Source organism: Amblyomma maculatum, chromosome 11 (assembly GCF_055883805.1).
Source record: "Amblyomma maculatum isolate TAMU_Amacu chromosome 11, ASM5588380v1, whole genome shotgun sequence".
In the NCBI taxonomy this organism is placed as follows: Eukaryota; Metazoa; Arthropoda; class Arachnida; order Ixodida; family Ixodidae; genus Amblyomma; species Amblyomma maculatum.
Window position 1 is genome coordinate 65887913 of NC_139354.1, and position 22053 is coordinate 65909965.

A 22053-nucleotide genomic window follows, 5' to 3' on the forward strand; every position below is an offset into this window, starting at 1 on the left:
TGGGGACCGCAAGAAATCAGAACAGTACTCAATACTCCAGTACTCTCACTGAGATGCCATACCTGTAAATACAGCAGGGACACATGAAATGGATAAAAAGCTTTACATCTAAAGTTCAGTTCAGTTCAGTCGTTCAGCCTTGTCGGACTCTTCGTGACCCTATGGACCATGTCACGCCACGCTTTCCGGTCTCTAACTATCTTCCTAACATCACATACCTTCATCTGCAGTGCCTCGAGGATGCCACCTAACCATCGCGTTCGCTGCCTACCCCTTCTCCGGTGACCCACAACCTTTCCCAACACCAAATCTTTCTCCAGCGACTCCTCTGTTCTCATGAGATGACCAAAGTAGCTGAGCTTTAAATTTAGAATTTGACCCTCCAATGAGCAGTCAGGGTTTATGGTCGACAATATCAACTGATTTGACCTTCTGGCAGTCCAAGGAACTCTCAAGAGTCTTCGCCAGCACCACAATTCAAACGCGTCAATTCTTCGGCGGTCAGCCTTTTTCACAGTCCAACTCTCGCATCCATACATCACAACTGGAAAGACCATAGCGCCAGTTATACGGATCTTGGTTGGCAGACTAATGTCTCTGCTCTTTACTAGGCGGTCAAGGCTAACCAGTGCTCTCTTTCCCAGAAGCAGTCGTCTCCTAGTTACATCTAAAGTAGGTCCCTTTGAAATTGTACTGGAAATTGCGACTCATGCTTTTTTAAATTGCTTTTGATAATGGATGCAACATTTAAGGGATTCAAGATTACACGATTGCCAAGTTATAAACGGGAAAGCTACGGTTTTGAAGCCGAGGCACCGACGGCAGCCATTGGCGCTGTAGAGTCGTAGAACTAAAAACGCATCATTTGTGTGCCTCGACTGGTCTTCGTTCCTCTCGCCGTCAATCTCAACAGATGGTGTAAACATGTTGCACAGCTCTTGAAAAAAGGGCACTAATTCATGGCTCTTCCGCCTAAGGCAAGCTCGGTGCATAAGCGAAAAAAAAAAATTACATAAGGCCCGAAAGACGTCTGCAGTGTTGGCCACCTGTCCACTTCCTTAGGCTAAAACGCATATAAACACGTATTATGCGATGGAGTAGAGAATTAGGCAACTTGCTTATTCGTATATATAACAGTATTGCAGCTTTTTGTATGCAAAAATTGCACAGTATGCCAGTATGCTAGATAGCTCTAGAGCAATCACGAAGCTTTTTTTAAACGACACAGTCGGGTACGACATTGAGATTTAAAGTGCCGCCCTGTTCAGTTTGTGGAACTCACAAACGGATGGCGGTCTTTTTAGCGTTCTACATGGCGGCTGCTGCAGTCATCGCTTCCGGCATGCTATACGAAGATAATGTACGGCACGCAGCAAGTCAACATGCCAGTGATGTGAGTCAGAAAATTCTTTCTGGTAATTCTGAACACTGCATACCAACCAGCCCCATCCGTTCCTCGTCCAAAAGGGGGTGGGGTGGCATTGCACATTTTCTGAGATGTGTATTCTGAAGCAAAATGCTGAGTGGTGCCCAATACGATCGCTCTGGTATTTATCAGCACACGAAAACAGCGCTGCATAGAAAAGGCCTAATCATGTTCGACACTTGTGAAGATCCCCATTGTTACGGCACTTAAAGATTATGTTTAGTATGTACGAGCTTTGCTACGCGCTTAATCACTGTTCGCTATTTTTTACCCGACAATTGCAAAAATATTTGTTTTATACTTTTGTATTTTACTCTTTATTAGAAGGGCCGCCCGACATGAATATAAAGTTCGGCGTTAAATAAGGATTGAAACCATGCCTGCGTGGCATAAGGATATCGTTTCTGAAAGGGGCTTCCTAATTTCGCGGCATCAATACATCTCTAACTTAGCCTGGGTATACCTCCTTTTCCCCTCCTGCGATCTTATTCATATAACATGAATTAATTTCTTCAAACGTTGTGCCTACCAATTTTTGAAAGCACATACTTGCAAGCAGCTATCTGCGAATGTCATGCTCATGCTTTTGGAGTCATCGCTTTTACGATACTTCTACCTTCCGAAAAGTGGTGAGTTGGTGCTTGTAATTTGTTTGTTTTTTAAAAACGAACTGTGAATTCTGTCACCCACAATTGTAAAATACTTATCTTGCTAACAAATATGTGAGATGCTGTAGCTGAGGACTGAACAAAGCATAGTAAGATTACTGTTATATATTACGGAACAGCTTGTTGGGATTGTACAGCCATGGAAACTACAGGCCAAAACCCAGAAGAGTACCAGCGCTTAGAAAGGTGCTTCCAAAAGACATAACTCTTCGTGTGTCAGACAAGCGTAAGAGACATTACAAAATGTACATATCTGCGTACACCTCCGGCACGTTTGCTTAATTTTCAACAATTTTTCCCATGTGAATGCTACTGGTACTGCTGTTTTAGCTAATATAGATTGCACAATATTGCTATCAATATTTATTTGCTACAAAGAACCTACGCCCCCATGAAGAAACTGTGTTTTCAAGTGATACTCACTCCCGTTTCATGATAGGCGTTACTTTGCTTCCGAGCTGGCGACCTTTATTTCTAATATGTCTCGCATATTGCCGCGTGCCTCTCAGAACCGAGGAAAAAGAGGACGAAACTGAATGTGTGAGACTGACTTGTCAATTCCAGCTATCGCAACGTATCTTCCAGCCGGAGTGATAAGGTGTCCCCCTGCCGTGCGAATCTGAGGTCCAGTCCACACGGTTAAAGCTTTCTTCAATTTCCTGGCTAACTCATTGCTCATAACTGAATAGTCCACCCCCGGGTCAAATAACGCGGTAATGAGAAAATCGTCAATAGAAACCGGTATGTCTGAAGCTGCGCCCTCAGATTCATCGTTACAATATTGACATATGCTAGTAATCGGGCATACATATCATTTGTATCTGAGTGTTTACCTGAAGCTAATGTTGCAGAAATATTTCGCGTAACTAGAAAACATTTACTCATATAAGAGTTTCTTACCGACTACTTTCTGACAGTGATTACAGGCAGGAAGCCGCCATGATACTAAAAATGCAAAAATCCCTCTCATTTGGAGAACATAATAATACAAGCTATTGCTGTAGTACAAAATATGTAATAATAAATTAATTCAGAAATAATTCATGCTATTTTTTCTAAAAGCTCCTTGGAAAAAACATCTTTAGCTTAGAACAATTACACTGAACCAACTGCTACAGAAAGTATTGCAAAAAAACACACCCATGCCAAAATACATCCAAGTTTTACTTTTAGTAGTAACTCCGAAAGATATTCATATATTAAATAATTTCGCAAAGAATCTAAAAAGAAGAAGGTCGTTCCTGAAATATTTCAAAGTTAGCTATTGGCAAACTGGTAAAGATAAATATTGTATCTTGTTATTCAAATGTTATCCTTCAATTTTACTGTTTATCATTAGCAGCTACTAAGATACTTTGTTGGGTGAGTTGGTACTTATTCATTATTAATATAAACAGGCGAACACGAAGACAAAAGACAAGATACAAGAAAGCCACAGTACAAGCGCTGACTCACAACTAAGCCTTTTTTTTTTCTGGGCCTTGGAGTAAAGGGCTTAGGCTTAGTTGTGAGTCAGCGCTTGTACTGTGGCTTTCTTGTATCTTGTCTTTTGTCTTCGTGTTCGCGCTGTTTATATTAATAATGAATGGCAGCTACTAAATTCGTTAAATGGCTCACAAAATTATTTCAAAAACGCAAAACAGTAACTTTGCCTTCCTCAGCGGGACCCTTCGCAATGTGTCCGACTTTGTTAATGGAAGCCCTATGCGGCGGGATTGTAGAAGAAAAGCGGCCAAGAGCTTGTGCCCTCGATCTTTCGACCCATTCCCTCACTTCCGGCTAGCAGTGCTAAAAGGGAATAAGAAAGGAACATAAACTCATGACAGAGCGAAACGAAATTGTCTCAAGTTATGAAGGCGATTACCTTCAAATCATAAGAGAATTATATTGCCGTGTTTAAACGTGTTTTGTCCTATATTAAAGTAAATTCTCTTCCACTGATTCGACCTTAGGCCTAGCTGCTATGTGCAGTTGAGTCTCCACATAGTAACTTTATGATCTTCATCTAAGGAGGGCCTGTAATGATGAGAGCGTACTTTCTCCGCGAGTCTTATGATAGCTTTTGATGATAATCATAATTATAAAGGAATAAAAGTGATGATATGCACACATCTTCGCGATGTTTTCATATACCTCTACGTTCACGTGCGACAGCTGTGACGTCCGGGATTTCATTCTATTTAATAAAATGAAATTATCATCATGTTCCTTTATAATCTCGTAACGACCATATTTGCTTCTAACATTGAAGCTTTTTCATAATGCATGTGCGGGAAAACAGACTTAAACATCTACCCGAAATTTTTTCATCCTCTTATCTTGCATTTCCTGGTGAAGCTATTAGCTGGAAAGTGATTATGTTCATTTTAATTTCGCATTTGGCTTGTTGGGTGTCGAACTTATGTCTACGAATATAATATTGTAGCGTGGTTTATCACGGCGAGTGTTAGATGAGCTGGACGATAGCACACTCAGAGTGGACCGACCCAGCTTCCTCTTCCTCTTCTGCTTCTCCCGCCACACCTCATCTTCCTCCAGTACAGGACCGCGGGACGTGCGTGGCTTCATTTGCAGACGCCGCCCGCCGGGCGAGTAAAGGTTCGTCACGTTAATGGCAGGGCTTCATGCGGGCGACGCGACCTACTTGAGTCCTCCAAAAACGACGACCTTGGATGGTCTGTAGAGGCTACAAAGTTAACTGCACTGAGGCGTTCCTGTACAACGAAGGGGCCCGTATATTGATGGAACAGTTTATGGGACAAGCCGCGCCTACGCAATGACATCCAAAGCCACACCAAATCACCAGGGCCTTACTTAACATATTGGTGACGCTTGTCTTATCGTTGTTTGTAGCCTTCTTGGGAGTCTAGAGTTAGAAGTCTAGCGAGTCAGTAGCTTCTCCAGCCAAAGAGAGATTATGCTCCAATGAAGTTTCAGCAAGGAGTGAGAAAGTTAAAAATGTGTCCAGAGTACTTCGTGGAAGTCGGGCGTAAAGAGGAAACAAATGGTATTTAGCCTGTTGTTTGGTGCTTAGCAGAGGTAAATGCGTATGTTATAAACGAAGGGACTTCATCCTAGTTTTGTGGCGGGCGTCGGCATACATAGCGAGCATATTTCTAAATGTACGATTGGTGTGGTCGGTAACGTCGTTTATTTGTGGGTGGCAAGGAGTTGAATGGCGAAAATGGCATGAACAGAGGCGAAGAAGTTCTACAGCGCCTGCCGTGAACTGTCTCCCGTGGTCCCACGGTCACGGTCACACGAGGAGGCTCATGTCGAAGAATAATGGACCGTAGAAGGAAGGCCGAGACATCACAGTGGCTGACGGTATGGCAGCAGCTTCACAGTACCGCGTAAGGTAGTCTACGCACACGATGACCCAGCGGTTTCTGTCTCTGGAACGGGAAGTGGTCCTAGAAGGTCAATTCCCGCATATTGAAATGGGGTTCGTGGCGGCGTGATAGGCTGAGGATAACCCCGCGGAGAGCAGGTTGGGTGCTTAAAACGGTGTCACTAGAGGCAGTTGGCCACAACGCTGAATAGTTTGACCCATCCGCGGCCAATACAAACGTTCCTTAGTCCTGTGCAATGTCCTGGCATAAGCGAAGTGTCCAGCGTGGCATCGTCGTGCATTATCCGAAGAGTCTGACACCGAAGGCTTGTACGAACTACCAGACGAAACCGTGCACCTACTGACGAGTAGTTCTTCCTCTACAGTAAGCCGTCACGAATTCAGAATGAGGTCGCAGAGTTCCGGGAACTTATGGCATCAAACCGCGGCGCCAACTCCCTGTTGTTCCGCTGTGCAATTCTGAATTGACGAGCATCAGGGAAGCTTGGAAAGATAGCAGCTATATATTCATCCAACATCTCACTTTCGCAAGTAGTAGTTTCAGACGGCAACCGTGATAAGCAGTCAGCATCACCGTACATACGACCACTCTAAAAGGCGCAGTAAAATTAAATTATTGCAGCCGCAAAGACCACTGCGCAAGGCGTCACCAAGGGTCACGAAGGTTTACAAGCCAAAATAATAAATGATGGTCGGTCACAGTTTCAAATTCACATCCATTAAATATGACCGAAAGAGTTGCATATGGAAAACGACTTTTCCTGTTCAATTACTGTGTATTTAGGCTCACTTTTGCTTAAAAAACGGCTTGCATATACAACGACGTGTTCATTGCTATTGTGGCACTGTATGAGCACTGCACCAACTCAGACTAAGCTGGCGTCAGTGTGAAGCTCTATTGGAGCTGATGGAAAGATGTGGCGTAGTACATGTCCTCCCATGACAAAATAAATTTTAACTGATGAAATGCGGAGTTACAATCGGTAGTCCACATGAACGGTACATCTTTTTGCAGAACACAAGTAAGTGGATACGCTAGGTCAGCAAAGTTTGGAACAAAACGCCGGAAATAGGGGCAAACCCCACAAACTGCTGAGCTGTTGTAACGATTCGGCGATTTAAAGAAAGTGACATCTTCAATTTTATTCACATCAAACCTGACCCCATCCTTGTCTACGAGAGGTTCAAGTACCACTGTCTGCCGTTCTCCGAAACATTTCTTGGAATTGAGTACCGTCCAACTATCTCAATACCCTCCAAGACAATCTCTAATCGACTGTTGTTTTCACGAAAGGTAGTTCCGAATATTACTAAACCATCCAAATTACACATACAAATATTCCAGTTCAGTCCGTGCAAAACTATATCCATGAATGTTTCGAAGGTGGCATTACATAATCCAAACGGCATCACATTAAATTTTGCAGTCCGTCTGGGGTGATAAATGCCGTCTTTTCTTTATTTTTTGGGTGCATGGAAATCTCCCAATAGCCTTATAGCAGGCAGACTGAGAAAAAATAGGAGGCACAATATAAACAATCAACGGTGTCACCAATACGCGGTAGAGGATACACGTCTTTTTAGATAACAGTGTTCAGCCGTCGATAATTGACAAAACCTTGTCATATGTCATCTTTCTTTTTGACTAATATCACAGGGGCGGCCCACAGACTAGGCGACTCCTGAATGATGCCCTTATGCAGATCACGAACTTGTTCTTCCATCGTGCTTAGCACTGCCACTGATTCAACCGTGTCTTCGTCAAAGTTGGCAAGTTTTAGGTGACGTGGTATTAGAACAGGTTCATTAGAGCAGTTAGTCGTCCACAAAGATGATGGTCATCCGTGACTGATATGATGCAACGGGGAATGAGAACCTTTTCTCGTAGATGAGGGTGAGTGGTTCAGCTACAGCTTCTAATGAATCACAGGGACGGCTTGAAAAAACAACTTGTATAAACTCTGCTGACATTGCAGGAATGACTATGTTGTCCGAAACCGAAAACGTGCTAGAATTATGCGAGCACTCACTGAAATATATCCGTTGCGAAAGTCGAGAGTAGACCCACATTGCAGAAACTCGAGACCAAGAATGTCGTTATGCGTTGATCGAGCAAGTACTGTGAATTCGATTAGGAATGTGCGGCCGGCGATTACGAGGTTCACGGAACAGGCTCTAAGTTGGTTAAGCTGTTCGTCACCAACACCACATAGTGTCGCCGATCTATTCCAGACAAACGTAACTTTACGACTAAGGATTTTTTAAAAGCGAGGCATATAATAGAATTAGTTGCACCTGTGTCCGCCAACGCGATTGCACGTACACCATCCGCTAAAAACTTCAATTCTCTTCTTTAACATCGAAACGGATCGAGGCATAGGTAAATTAGAATCATTTTCGACCTCACCTCCATCGGCTGCACTGACTATTTTCCCGGAGGTGGCGCCCATCGTCGGGGAGAAGGTTAGCGTCATAGGCGCCGAGATGAAGGTATCAGGCTGCGTGAAGTCAGAGGCCGGTGATTCGTTTCGGTTCAGCGCCTTTCTGTGCTCTTGTCAGCTAGGCTTTGCTCTGTACTCATTCCGGTCAGGTGTTCTATATAGATCATTATTGTCAGTGGGAAACTTTGTTCGGGAGCTAACCCACTGCCAGCAATACTGCTCTTTTGGACGGCGATTGTGGTAAGAACACGAAATGTGGCCCATCTTTCTACAAGCATAACACACCGGCAGCTCACTTTCACGCGATGAATAAGGTTCATCGCGGCTTGAGTTATACGCTTCATGGTCTGGATGTCGACGAGGAGGACGAGCGTGCTCGCTGTTGTAGGCTTTGATGGTGAGAGGTTAGATGTTCGTGCGATGAGCAGCACAGCATCGGATGTCCCTAGGAGATGTATTAGAGGGATCAAAACGGGCATAAGATGGACGATTGTCTGCCGAAGAGATGCCACTGTAGACAGCTCTCCCGTGGCCCCCAATATCGTGATTCGTCCGAAGCTCTTCACGGACAGTCTATTTAATTGTATCTGCTATGCTCATCGCTTCAGGCACTCCACACTGGCGACAGTTGTGACATTCGGCAACCGACCAAACGTCAGGATGACATGGCGTCGCTTCAAAACTTCAAAGGTGCGGCAGTGTCGTGCTACATAAGCGGTGGCATTCAATCATCCTTGCTAATGAGACAGCTTTACACGTCTTCTGCCATAGCTTCAATGAGGCGGACCACTTTGTTTCCTCAGTCATCCGAGCATCAACTATTCTGCACAGCTTCATGACTTCTATGCAAGTTGTGCAGGCTTCCCCCGGTAGTTGCGCTGGCTGAGCTAGTCTGTAAGGCGCTCTTTTGTCGAGCGCCGAACATACTAGCCTTTCCTCCTTGAAGCGGTCCCTGTGGTAAGGAATGCTTCATGACTGTCAAACCATGTTAGCGCCGTTTCTTCAAGGAAGAATACCACGTTCGAAAACATGGTCTTCGCAACCAAGCGGTTGTATTTGCTTACCGAATTTTAGTGGGTGAGCCAGTCTAAACCTGTCGATGGAGGGCGGGACTTTAACAACCTGTTCATGTGGATGACGGTTCCAATGAATCGAACTGCTGTAGGAGGCATGTAGCATGCTTTCCATGAAAAATCTAAACCAGTGTATATGAGGCTTATTTGCCTGGAACCCCAGTCTGTTACGACAAATGACAGCTGTTTGACGCAGTCAAATGCTAGCGTCAAAAAACAGGCTTCCACCACAGCTATACGCAGTGATATTTCATCATGACAATGAAGTCAGTGTCGAAAGGATGAGTTATCACCCAGCATACCCTAGTACTAATAACCTCATACAGATTTTCTCACACCAAACTCATCCCGATATCAAGAATCTCATATATATCGTATATGGCGAATGATATTTCCATGAGATGATATGAGTACTGCATGAGTTATATTATAAGACCCATGAATAAGGTTATTAATATATCATAGCTTTCATAGGTTTTGGTAGGGTATCTACAAGCTTTCTGAGGCAGCAAACGAAATTGTTAGACCCGTATGTCATATTTGAGGCTCAAAGTTAGTGTTTCAGGTCAGGGCGGTTGAAAAACAAAGAGCGACTGAAAGTGCGATCAGCTTTTCAATCCCTTGAACTGAAAACTTCAAAGAATGTGTCACGCAAAGGTGAATGAAACTGCGCTGACTTTCCGTGTCAAGAAGCAAGCAAAGCAGGATTTTGGCGCTGCAATTCACATGTCACGCAAAGCCGGCCGGGAAAAACACTGGAAGGAACCCACTATTGGTATTAGCCGCGGACGTCACAGTGGAGGCCTTGCCACTGGAGCGCACCTCATTAGCATGAATTCCTTCGCTTCTCTGTTCGTGCCTTGTAAGCAGAGGGTTTACCCCAGTCGGCAAAGCAATGTCATAGAGCACTGTAAATGGTTGCTAATGCAGTTAACTGGCTCAAAAGCGGCTGTAAGCAAGGTTGCTTGCACACTGGCCACCTTTCGCACTATAAGTCCCCTCTCCACACTGCAAAAAGCACCCGCGAACTTGCATTATTGTCCGTTTTTGAGATTGGAGAAGACAGACAGCACAGTTTGAAACCGAATGGGTCAGCGTGTAGTGGAGAGCGACGACGAGTAGAGCGGGGCTCGGCTCACAATGCAATCGCCGACGTCGGAGCACAGTACGCAGGGACAAACGTACATCTTGCAGACAGACAACGATAGAGCCCTGCCGGAGTAGTAAGCTGTCCCTCTTCGCGGATGTCAACTTGAATTTGGAAATAATCTGGTGCCGGATCGAGCCATGTGTCGAATCTGAGCTTCTTACGGTAGAGGAGGCCGATCGAGTTCAGGTAGATGGGCTTTCATCGAGACAGGATGCAAGACTACTCTGTAGGCGTCCATTGAGACTCCAAGTCCATCCTAAAGATCTTAATAGAAGGTGATGTCATCATCCTTACAGAGCGCGCAACGTGACCGTATTATCTTAGTTGCCGGAGCCCTACAGTGCCCAACGAAACGCCCTTGGGACGGTGCTCCAGGCGGTAGAAAATTGTGGTGCGTGAAAACGGCTCCGTATTCTCACCTATATCAAATCTGTACTTTGCAATACTGATTCCGCTGTAAGAGTTCTAGAGTGGGCAATCTTCTTTGTATGCATTTAGTACTGTGTGTATCAGAGGATTAAATACCTCTGACAGTGCATACCACGCAGCCTCTAAAACGCTGGTTTTAGTTTACAGCTGAATCCGGGATAATGTTCGTGATGAGGCAGACGAAACGTCGCACCTTTATGCCGAGAATGATCTGTCAAGCGATGATGAAGTTACGTCATATTGGTGGCAATGAATTTGAGTACATTGTGTACTTTTCGACAGAGTCTACGCGAGGAGATATGTAAGTGATGAAACTTTCAGAGCATTCTCGTCATCTTCTTTCGCCATTTTATATTTAAATTTGACAATTAAGACCAGATATGTGAAACTAGCTTGTTCATGCAGGAAGGCATTTGTTACTAGGCTTACCACAGGAATGTCTCCCGCAGAAAATGGCGCCCGTTACGGTCCTAATACTGTCTCCTTTCGGACATCAGAAAGTAAGTTATGTTTTTGACAGTAAACCGTAAATAATAATTGAATGTCACAAATCGGCATGATAGCAACAACAGTGCTATTATGTAATACAGCTGAACAGCACTTACAGAAAGAGAATCAGTTTCATGCGTACACAATTTCAACGCACGGCAAGGAGGCGCCTGAAAGGGAAATACGAAGTGAGCACTAGTAGCAGCATCGAGATGTTTCATAGTAAGATTAGAACATTTGCGAGATACTGCCTTCAAAATAACCCCCCCGAAGGAATACATGCGTTGTCAATGATCAATGAGAGATCTGGTCGAAGATATTGACAGGCATTTTGTGGCTGCGCACGAACGCCGCAAGTATTTATTTGGGAGTGCACTGATATTTTAAAATCCGCATAGGAAATAGCAAGAGTACTCAAAAAGAGGCGGAGAATGAAAACAATTTTGCTATTTTCACCCAGTGAGAAAAAAACTACAGAAAATTTTCTCATGTTACGACAAAATTTCTGTGCGGTTTTTGACGGGAAACCTGTTGTGACAACAGAACATTCTGTAGTAACATCAGAAATTTCTGTAGTTACAACAGAAACGTGCAACAGAACTACAGACAACAGAAATATACTACAGAAAAACTACAGAACTACAGAAAAATATGATGGTTAAGACAGAACTACAGGATATTTTGTCGTATTTTTGACACAGTTCTGTAATTTGTCAGCGTTCATAGCAAGGGTAACACAAAGTGGAGAGGTCTTAAAGTACCACGCAGACAATCGTGGGTGCCGCAGAAGCGTCTCCATGCATAGAAAATGAGGTGACGCTGTCGTATTCAATCGCTGATAAAAAGTATAACAAAAAATTAAGTTATGGGGACACATTAGCTCCACCTTTTTAGGGTATGAAGTGATAGCCTTTCATATACGCAGACAAAAGCTTTTCTCACAGTTATATGTTATTTTGCTATTCTGTGTATTCTAAATTTTTTACTCACTGATACCTCAGCAGCCACTGGCTTTCCATTCAGAGCAGTATGGAAGGTTTTGAACGCATTTTGCTTTTTAATTCATTTCGGTTGTATAATTAGTTTTGCACACTCCAAAGTTTCTAAATTTACATCATCAGGCATTGCCTTTTATCTCTTAGGTAGTAGAAAAATTGAAATCGCTATTTTGACATTATTTCATTATGAGTCATTTATTTTCATTTAAATAATAATTTTAATTATTTCCTTAGGTTTTCATTGCCTTTATAGACCAATTCGTCATTATTCACTAGATCAGCAAATTAGCATGATGTATTTTTTACACAGGCCCCGATTATGTCGGACAGACGGTGTCGTCAATTAACGCAACTATTGTTTTCTACAGACCGAGCTCTATTATCTATCTCTGAAAACGTACCAAAAGTATGATTTACTACCTCACCTTTCTTATGCAATGAAGGCATGCGCGTGCAGGCTGCCACTGCAAATTATTTAATCCAAAATAAAGGCAAGAGAACATCACTAAGGCTACCGGTGGACAAGAGTTAGGTTTCACATTTTATCTGATGTCCTTTAAATATATTTTGCCTCGTACGCTCAAGTGGCTAAACTCGGAAGCTTGTTGGTTTTCACGGAACCTGCTCTTTAGGCGAACGCAAGAGATGGTTTGCCCCTATGTATTTACCTAATTTAGTTCACTGCCAAAGTAAAATAGGTTTAAAAATTTTTAAAACAAATTTCAGGTGTAGAGAGGGAAATATTTAAGATACAAGAAAGAATGGTGGTGAAGAGGACAGATTTTGTATGGTACGGGACATGAAAGTGTGATCGGTGTTTTTGATAAGGAAAGTGGAGTGGGTATGCACATAAGGGCTGGCTCACAGCATCACGCCCCCCACCCACCACTCCCCCTTGTGATCGTCCCCGTCAGCGGCTGTTCGCGCCATGTACCGTGAAAAAGCAATGTACAGCTGCGGAAATAGTAAACGGACAGGCTTTTCCACTTAAATAATAAAATCACGCCTTCTGCACAGGAAGTAGGAAAACAACATTTGTCCAAGTCAAAGCGCACGGACGTCTACACCTGTTCACACATACCATGACTGCTAGTTTCCAATAGGCAACGCGTGAAAAATCATATTGTAAAAGAAGGCTAGGTCGAGACGGCGAGGTCGTGACGGCAAGGACAGCCAAGCCTTGTCTAGCGTTTTAATCCGATCACGAACCCAGGCGCGCGCCGGAGCCGGCGCCGCGGGACGATGATGATGGTATGTACAAATGAAAGAAGAAGATCATGGCATGTACAAATGAAAGAAGGTCCACAGAAGGCTCACAATATAAGGAAAAAGCACGCTAAGCTGTACAAATCTTCTAAGCGCTTCTAAGCAGTATAAATATACCGTATTCATCATAGAGTTAATACAAACACTCTAGAGGGAAAGCTGCCCGTTCACCCAATGCATTTGAGGGGTGACCGCGTCATTGCCGCCATTATCACACTGTTCATTGGTTTCCAGATGAATTTTACTTGCTAAATCTGGCACATGAAGATGGTTTGAAGCTGGCAACTTGGATCGTGGGAAGATGGCGGCGTGCAGCTAACCGACGGCGGGCAGCTACTTTTCAGTAGGTGCTGTAAACAACGGCAGAATCGTCGCGTGTGGAGCATTTCTTGTGATATGTTGCGTCGCGTACCTACTGTAACATCACATAGGTGTCCTGATTCTTCTGAGTTATCGCAAGGCCGGCTATCCCTGCGATTGTTTCGCGCTTCGCATGCATTTCGTCGAGCGCACATGCATCTCCTCTGTGCCCGATCACCTGAAAATATGTCAGAAATTTGCTTTGGCGCAAGACGACGACCACAGTATATCAAAAAAAAAAAAACAGCGACGAATTCCACAGCAACGGCCCTTGGTCTATCCGGGATGGCTAGTGCTGCATACAGTAAATGTCAAAGGGTGCTCGTGTTTGTTTACTGTTGATCTGCTACGTCTGCTCGCAAACATGGTTTCCAATTGTTCTACATTATTCTTTTATGGCCAAGAAGGTGCCTGAATGATTATATAATATGCTTGAAACTTGAAAACAATGTATAGAAATTTCCTACAGTTGTGTTATCGGCAGCGGTTTTTAAAACTTGTTCAAACCTTTGTTCATTTTTGACGCAGTGAGAAGAAACTGTGCTGGCCACAATGATAAATTTGATGATGGCGGCGAGCCAGTGAGAAGCTCGTTTCCCTGCCCAGCTTTCCCTCTAGAGTCTTTGTATTAACTCTATGGTATTCATTGTGCACCCGTTCGGAATTTTTATTTTGGCTTGTGAGTAGCGTCTGCAAAAATGGCCGGAGGCACGGGGAACAGATGGAAACCGAATAATTTTGAATCAAACTTGCCGCCCAACCGTAGCTCGTGCAGCCCTCAGTGTGGTCGCTTAGCATTTTTCTTCACATTTAGCACCTAAGTGACAATAATATGGTGAGGCTAACCAAAAGTATTGGCTGGCCGGATTGCACCTAAGTGACAGTGAAAGGATATTATAATTTGGGACAGACAGAGAGGGCGATATACCTGCCTCAAAATTCGTTCTCGTAATTGCAAAAAAGGTGCCCACTGAGAGATGAGACGGTCTGTACAGGAATCAGATCGATCATATTCTTTGCCGGCAGAGATGGAGAAGCGCTATACAAGCAGTAAAAACAAGGCCTGGGGCCGATTGTGGCACCGATCATCAGCTTCTTGTTGCCAAAATTAAGCTTCGATTGAGGAAAACGCAGAAAACTAGAAGGACTTTCAGGTATGATCTGGATCAAATTCCATTAGAATATGCTGTGGAAGTGAGGAATCGATTTCAAGAATTAGATCTGGAAGACAGAGAGCCCGAAGAGATGTGGACTGATGTTCGTGATATAATACAAAAGTTGCTACTAATGTAGTTCCAAAGCAAAAGAAATGCAAGAAAGCAAACTGGTTACCTGAAGAGGCTTTGCAAATAGCTGAGGAAAGGAGGATGGCAAAAGTTATGGGGGAAAGAGAAAGATACAAGGTTCTCAATGCGGATGGAACATACAGTGCCAAGCAGTTGAGGACAAGAGCCAATTAAGGAACACTGGAGCTCTGTATAAGACAATCAAAGGTATCAAAGGAAGCTTCTGTGCTAATCTGGGCGTGATAAAGGACAAACAAGGCAAGGACCTCACTGAAGCCTCAGAGATAAAGAAGAGGTGGCAGGAATACACAGAAGAACTGTACAAGAAGGACCCGAATGTGCAAACCCAACATAAGACGGTTGTGATTACTGATCTCGAGCCGGGCATCCTGAAGAGTGAAGTTGAATGGGCCTTAGCCAGCCTTGCTAAGAACAAAGCTACCGGAATTGATGGTATTCCAGCTGAGTTGCTTCAAAACCTCAACCATGACGCTGTTAACATTCTGCATACATTATGTCAGAAGATTTGGACAACCCTGCAGTGGCCACAGGATTGGAGGAGGTCAGTTTATATCCCCATTCCAAAGAAAGGCAGTGCCAAAGATTGTTCCAACTACCGCACGATCGCGCTTATTTCGCATGCTAGCAAGGTGATGTTGAAAATCCTCCATGGTAGGCTGCAGCAGTATGTGGATCGGGAGTTTCCGGACGTGCAAGCTGGGTTTCGCAAGGGCAGAGGAACTAGAGACCAAATTGTTAACCTTCGCTGGATCATGGAAAAAGCAAGAGAGTTCCAGAAACCCATCTACTTCTGCTTTATTGATTATGCGAAAGCGTTTGACTGCGTAGATCACAGCAGATTGTGGCAAGCTCTCCAAGAGATGGGAGTTCCAATTCACCTCATTTGTCTCCTCAGGAACCTGTATGAAGGGCAAGAGGCCACAGTCAGAACTGGGCATGGTTTTACTGATTGGTTTCCGATCGAGAATGGAGTGAGGCAAGGCTGCATACTGTCGCTCTGCCTATTTAACCTATATGCAGAGTGCATCATGAGGAAGGCCGGTCTGGACGAGTCTTCAGCTGGAGTGAAGATTGCTGGAAAACGTATCAACAACCTTAGATATGCGGATGATACCACTTTAATGGCAGAAAGTGAAGTGGAACTCAAGAGACTTCTGATCCGCGTACAAGAAGAGAGTGAGAAGTTTGGGCTTAAACTGAACATTAAAAAGACAAAGATCATGCCGTCTTGCCCTATGAAGTCGTGGAGCATCAATGGACAAGAAGTGGAAGATTTGACAGATTTTCTGTTCTTGGGCTCCAAGATTACCTCGGAAGGAGACTGCAGCCATGAAATTAGGAGACGCCTGCTTCTGGGAAAGAGAGCAATGGTTAGCCTTGACCGCCTAGTAAAGAGCAGAGACATTAGTCTGCCAACCAAGATCCGTATAACTCGTGCTATGGTATTTCCAGTTGTGATGTATGGATGCGAGAGTTGGACAGTGAAAAAGGCTGACCGCCGAAGAATTGACGCGTTTGAATTGTGGTGCTGGCGAAGACTCTTGAGAGTTCCTTGGACTGTCAGAAGATCAAATCAGTCGATATTGTCGACCATAAACCCTGACTGCTCATTGGAGGGTCAAATTTTAAAGTTAAAGCTCAGTTACTTAGGTCATCTGATGAGAAGAGAGGAGTCGCTGGAGAAAGATTTGATGTTGGGAAAGGTTGAGGGTCGCCGAAGAAGGGGTAGGCAGCGAACGCGTTGGTTAGATGGCATCCTCGAGGCACTGCAGATGAAGTTATGTGATGTTAGGAAGATAGTGAGAGACCGGAAAGCGTGGCGCGACATGGTCTATAGGGTCACGAAGAGTCGGACATGACTGAACGACTAAACTGAACTGAGAGATGAGACAATATGCCTTTCATTTCCCCAAGGGCAGCCAATATTCGTTTCGTAGGAAGGCACAATTCGCCAAATCGTTTTACAGTGTCTGAATGCTCAATCGCCAAGGGAAAGTAAGCCAAAACATCTCAAAACGATTTCGCACTTATTCGTCGGTTCAAGTAGAGGTAAAATGTATATCGCGGCCCGCTTTGGTATTTTTATCATAATGAAACTTCTGCTTTTCTACGTATTTGAAATGCCGGCTTTCTTTTTGGAAATGGTTTGAAAGATCGCGATAAGAGGATGTGGGTGCTAAAGCATAAAAAGGGCATGGAGTTGAGCAGCATATCTCAGGATGCAGGTTTATTACCTAAAGGCAGATTTCATATTTTACACAATTTTTGGTATTAAAGATGAAACCGTGACGCGGCGTAGGTGAACAAATCTAGTATTAAACCGCTAGAAATTTAATTCTTTGATCGCAATTCACTGGAACTTTGCTCGTGCGCCTGCCATTTCCAGGCAATTGCTGTAATAGGTTGAATTCAACAATACCTTCATTGCTGTTGTGCTCAAGACAATATCGTGGAGAGAATTTGTTTTTTCAAAGCTGAATGCAAATAATCTAAGCACCAGAGACATTACTCAGTAAAAACGTAACTTTAAAATTTCTATCGACTGGTTCTCAAAAGCTGTTTAGTCTGAATACTGTCATACAACTGTAGCACAGAGAGGGCGAATATCCGCCCTCTGTATTCTAAAGGCGTGACGTCCCAGTAAGTGTTGCGATTAATCTGGTCAGTTTCACATTTGTAAAATAAGGTTTGAAGTTGTGGACCTAGTAGCGCGGTAGAAGTTAGTGAGCTTAGGGCAGACGAATAAACAATTGAAACTTCTAAAACGTCATTATATTATCGGAAACTCGGTTTCATTTTCGTTCGCAAATATTCAGGAACCCATCGTCATCATCATCATCATCATCATCATCATCATCAGCCTGATTATACCCACTGCAGGGCGAAGGCCTCTCCCATATCTCTCCACTTAACCCGGTTCTGTGCTAGCTGCATCCACTTGACCCCTGCGAACTTCTTAATCTCATCCGCCCACCTAACTTTCTGCCGCCCCCTGCTACGCTTTCCTTCCCTTGGAATCCAGTTTGTTACCCTCAGCGACCATCGGTTATCCTCTCTTCGCACTACATGTCCTGCCCATGTCCATTTCTTCTTCTTCATTTCCACTAGAATGTCGTTAACTTGCGTTATTTCTCTGACCCACTCTGCACGCTTTCTATCTCTTAATGTTACCCCTACCATTTTTCGTTCCATAGCCCTCTGGGTTGTCCTCAACTTAAGTAGAACTCTCTTGGTTAGCCTCCACGTTTCAGCCCCATAGGTGAGTACGCGTACGCGAACGCGGAAAGCCGATACTACATTCCTGTTATTCCTCGCGGACCTGGTGGACGGGGTAAGTTTGTTCTGACCATGAAGTTCTTGTCAAGCAATTCCTCTTAATAAATTTCGCTAGTTTTGCATGGACAGTTATGTCTGACAAAGAGATTGTGCTTTAGTTGCCATCACCACCTTTTTTCTTTTACCTTGTCATTCCTCCAAATTGCTAACCTCATCCACCCACCTACCTTTCTGCCACGTCTGGCTAGGCTTTCCTTCCCTTGGAATTCAAATTTTTACCCTAAGCGACCATCGCCTATCCTCTCTTTGCACTACATGTTTTGCCCAGGCTCACTTCCTCTTCTTGATTTTCACTAGAACATCAGTAACTTGAGGTATTTCTCTGACCCACTCTGCACGCTTCCTACAGCTTAACGTTACTCCTACCATTTTGCATTCCATAGTCCTCAGCGTTGCGCTTAACTTAACTAGAACCCTCTTTGTTAGCCTCCACGTTTCGGCCCCACATGTGAGTACATCATTATAACTTATCATATGTGAATTCGTGAATACGGATCTACATGGTGGTACATTGCATGCCTAATTGACTGCTTGCCACTTGGAAAGGCGGTACCACAATTAAAACCACATACCATTATCCACACTGTGAAAAAAGTCGCAGAGTCATTCACAAAATTTTAATATTCAAAAAACGACACTGTGTTGTGCATACCCAACAATTATCTTCATTGCTTTAATTCTTCTTTAAACAGCTTGCCGGCTGCTCCTGTCGAGCCGAACAGTAAGGCAAGGGATTCCAGCGGACTGCAAGCAAGTCTAATGGCAGAATTGCCGAAGAGAAAGTAGGAATATGTACTACCGAGGGTGCTGGGCGCGCCTCCCGCACATCGTGCATCGGGGCAGCTCAGCTGTCTAGCATTGTTTGAAATTATTTCGCCACACCTCGGAATATATAATACAAGCCTCACCAGCGAAAGCTACACTGGCCAAGAGCTTGCAATTTGGCTATGGCGGTGCTTCGAGGAGGCAAAGAATGACCATGAGCCGCTGCCTAGCAACCAGCGCAGCTGGAGGACGCCGGCGCTCGCCGGGGAGCCGCCGTTTGCTTTGACGTCGCACCACTTGCCTCATCGTAGCGCTCGCCTTCACTAGCTTCGCCAGCTGCGTTGCATGTCTGATAACTAGCTCTAATTAGTGACGTCATCACATGGTGATGTCATCAGCCGTGGCGTCATGACCGGATGTGACCCCAACATGACGTCACATAGGGCCATGGTTATTAACCGGAAGTGATAATGACATCCCATCCGGTCATGCCGTCACAACTGGTGATGTCACTAAACTATTCACGCATATACGAATCTGATCCGACCGGACGTTCGATTAAGACGTACGTGCTGCCCCTTTCCTTTGGCACTTCCTCGAGTGCCGCACCACAGAGTATACAGAAATAGAGACGGTACAGCAGGCATCAGAGGCGTTTCAAATTGGTTTACAGGAAAGAAAAAGGGCAGTGTATGTCACAATTCTCCGCGGACACCTTACCTGAGCTGTAAAGAAAATTTGCAAGGTGGCAGAGAAAACAGCGAGAAAGAGGTGCCATAGTGGAAGGCTTCGGACCACTTCGCCAAAGATGCTTTCGCTTCATCGCACTTCAGTAGTCCAAATTGGCCCTATAATTTTTATATATAGAAAGATATGTATTCGTCATACTAGCGCACTTCCCTTTTGCTATCGCTGCATCACTGAGCACACACCTCGTTACAAGGAACCATGTTAAACATTCCGAAATAGAATTGAAATAAAGGAACCCATGACATGTTTATCATACAAGAGTAGGTGTGTCTACTTCTAGCAGATATTTGGTATTTCTAGTAGACATCTGGTTGGGCGAGTTGCGGTATTAGAATGAATAAAGTGGAGCAACTAAAGCGAATAAAATTGCACCTTTATGAAATGAGAGGACAACAACATGAATGAAATTACAATTGGTATTACTACGAGCGTGGGTTTTAGGAACTAAACATGTACGTCAAAAAGCGGTAAAGTAAAACTTTTGGTAGCGAACGCAGGATAATAAGCACTGCAAATTCCGTCAGCCTCGAAATATGAAAAAATAAACATTTTTATTATTTCAACATTTCTCAACAGGAGGATGGATTTTAATTTCTTACAAAAGCACTAACCTTATGTCGAGATTATCAAGGCTTTCCTGAAAAATAGAAGTCCCGTGCTTCAGCAGTGCCAAGGGGGCCGTCACTTGCTACCGCGATGGATATTTGGAAAAATTGTGACCAACATAATAAAACAAGTTTGAGGCGGCTGGAAGTAAACCATAAATCGCATTCACAACTTCTGAAAACATTAAGGTACTAAGTAAAACACAATACGTATTAGGTTTAGAATAACAATTTTCCTCTCATGCTACAAAAGTGCGGCAATGAACACTTTAGCAAGGCATCACCAATTTTAATATTCGCGCACCAATTGCCAAGTAAATTGGTATATTTATTTTCAAAGCAATTTTCACCAAGAGAGAGGGATTCACAGATAGCATCAGATAATACAAGTTCAGCAAATAAAAACTAAATTGCGAACGCATATTGTGAAAAGAAGCCGCCAAAACAAGTACCCTTCAACTAGGTCTCGCTCGGTATATACACAATATTATCATAAATAATAATTTTCAAACATATAGCCTGAATGTCTTTATTCCAGCAAGGTTCGCACACGGCAGATTCCCCAATCACGCCACCTTCTAATGATGACGGACAGTAATATAAGTTCAATAAAACGGGGAGTTGAGCTAGTTGGTACTTGTTTAAGCGCGGAGCCGAAGGACAAAGAAGAAAACAACACCTGCAATATAAGTGCGCCACAAAAACGTGACAAAGAAGAGAAGTAGACAAAATGTCGTTGTCCACTTCTCTTTTTTGTCACGTTTTTGTCACGCACTTATATTACGGCCCTTATGTTTCACCAACTCGGTCACTCAGCCGTTTTTCTACAGTTCTAATGGTGTTTGCCAATAGAAGGGTCCGAAAATTCGAAATATCTTAAGCGAGAAATGTATCGCCATACATTGTTTCTTGACGCTGGATGTCAATAAAAATAGATTGTTTGCAACGGGCACTGCTCGAGAGAACATTTTCACAATACAACTTCAAATCTACTTGGAAGCTGTCCTCAGCAGGGGAGCTTGAACTCTCATGTTGGAGAACTACTGTCACCTGGCAAAATGTCTATGACGATCTTTATTAGGTCAAAACGGCGGTAGTTGCAACGTTCAAATGGTAGTACCACGTTCGACATGGTGATGATGCTTTTCTGTAGGAATACACGCACGTAAACTGCTATGTAAACGCGCACGCGCGAGAAAGCACTTAAAGAGCACTCGCTTGACTGAATGAATACGTTCGTTAAAGTCCTACACTTTTTTTTGAACTTTTTAAGTTCAAACACATACAGCAGATAAAACGAGCTAAGCAGGTGACACGGATCATTTTCTGGTAGAGCACTTTCAGAGAAAGTACGGCTTTTGTCCATATAATTTGCTGCACCATGTAAAAGTCAAAAAAGCGAAAAAGCTTTATGCTGCGTATTTGAGTAGAATAATTTCATCGATTAGTTAACAAAGGAGATTGTAGTTTTGCTATTGGTCCTCTCCAGATGCTTATCTTCCCATCTGCCTTTGCTTTTTTTCTTTTCTAAGAAACGACTAATCAAGCGTCCCTTCGCGTATGTGGTTTCATCCGCGGAGATCTAGCTATCACAAGAGTCGCTCAGCTGTCAGATCTTGTGTTTCTAGAGGTTACCTT

At 43.7% G+C, this 22053-nt stretch overlaps 1 long non-coding RNA gene across 1 annotated transcript; it reads left to right on the forward strand.

Moving 5' to 3' along the window:
• The first annotated feature begins 1274 nt into the window (after positions 1-1274).
• LOC146174006 (uncharacterized) lies at positions 1275-20668 on the forward strand. Its single transcript, XR_014701685.1, has 4 exons — positions 1275-1393; positions 10680-10840; positions 10945-11039; positions 20387-20668. It is a non-coding gene; the product is annotated as an uncharacterized LOC146174006 (long non-coding RNA).
• The last annotated feature ends 1385 nt before the right edge of the window (positions 20669-22053 follow it).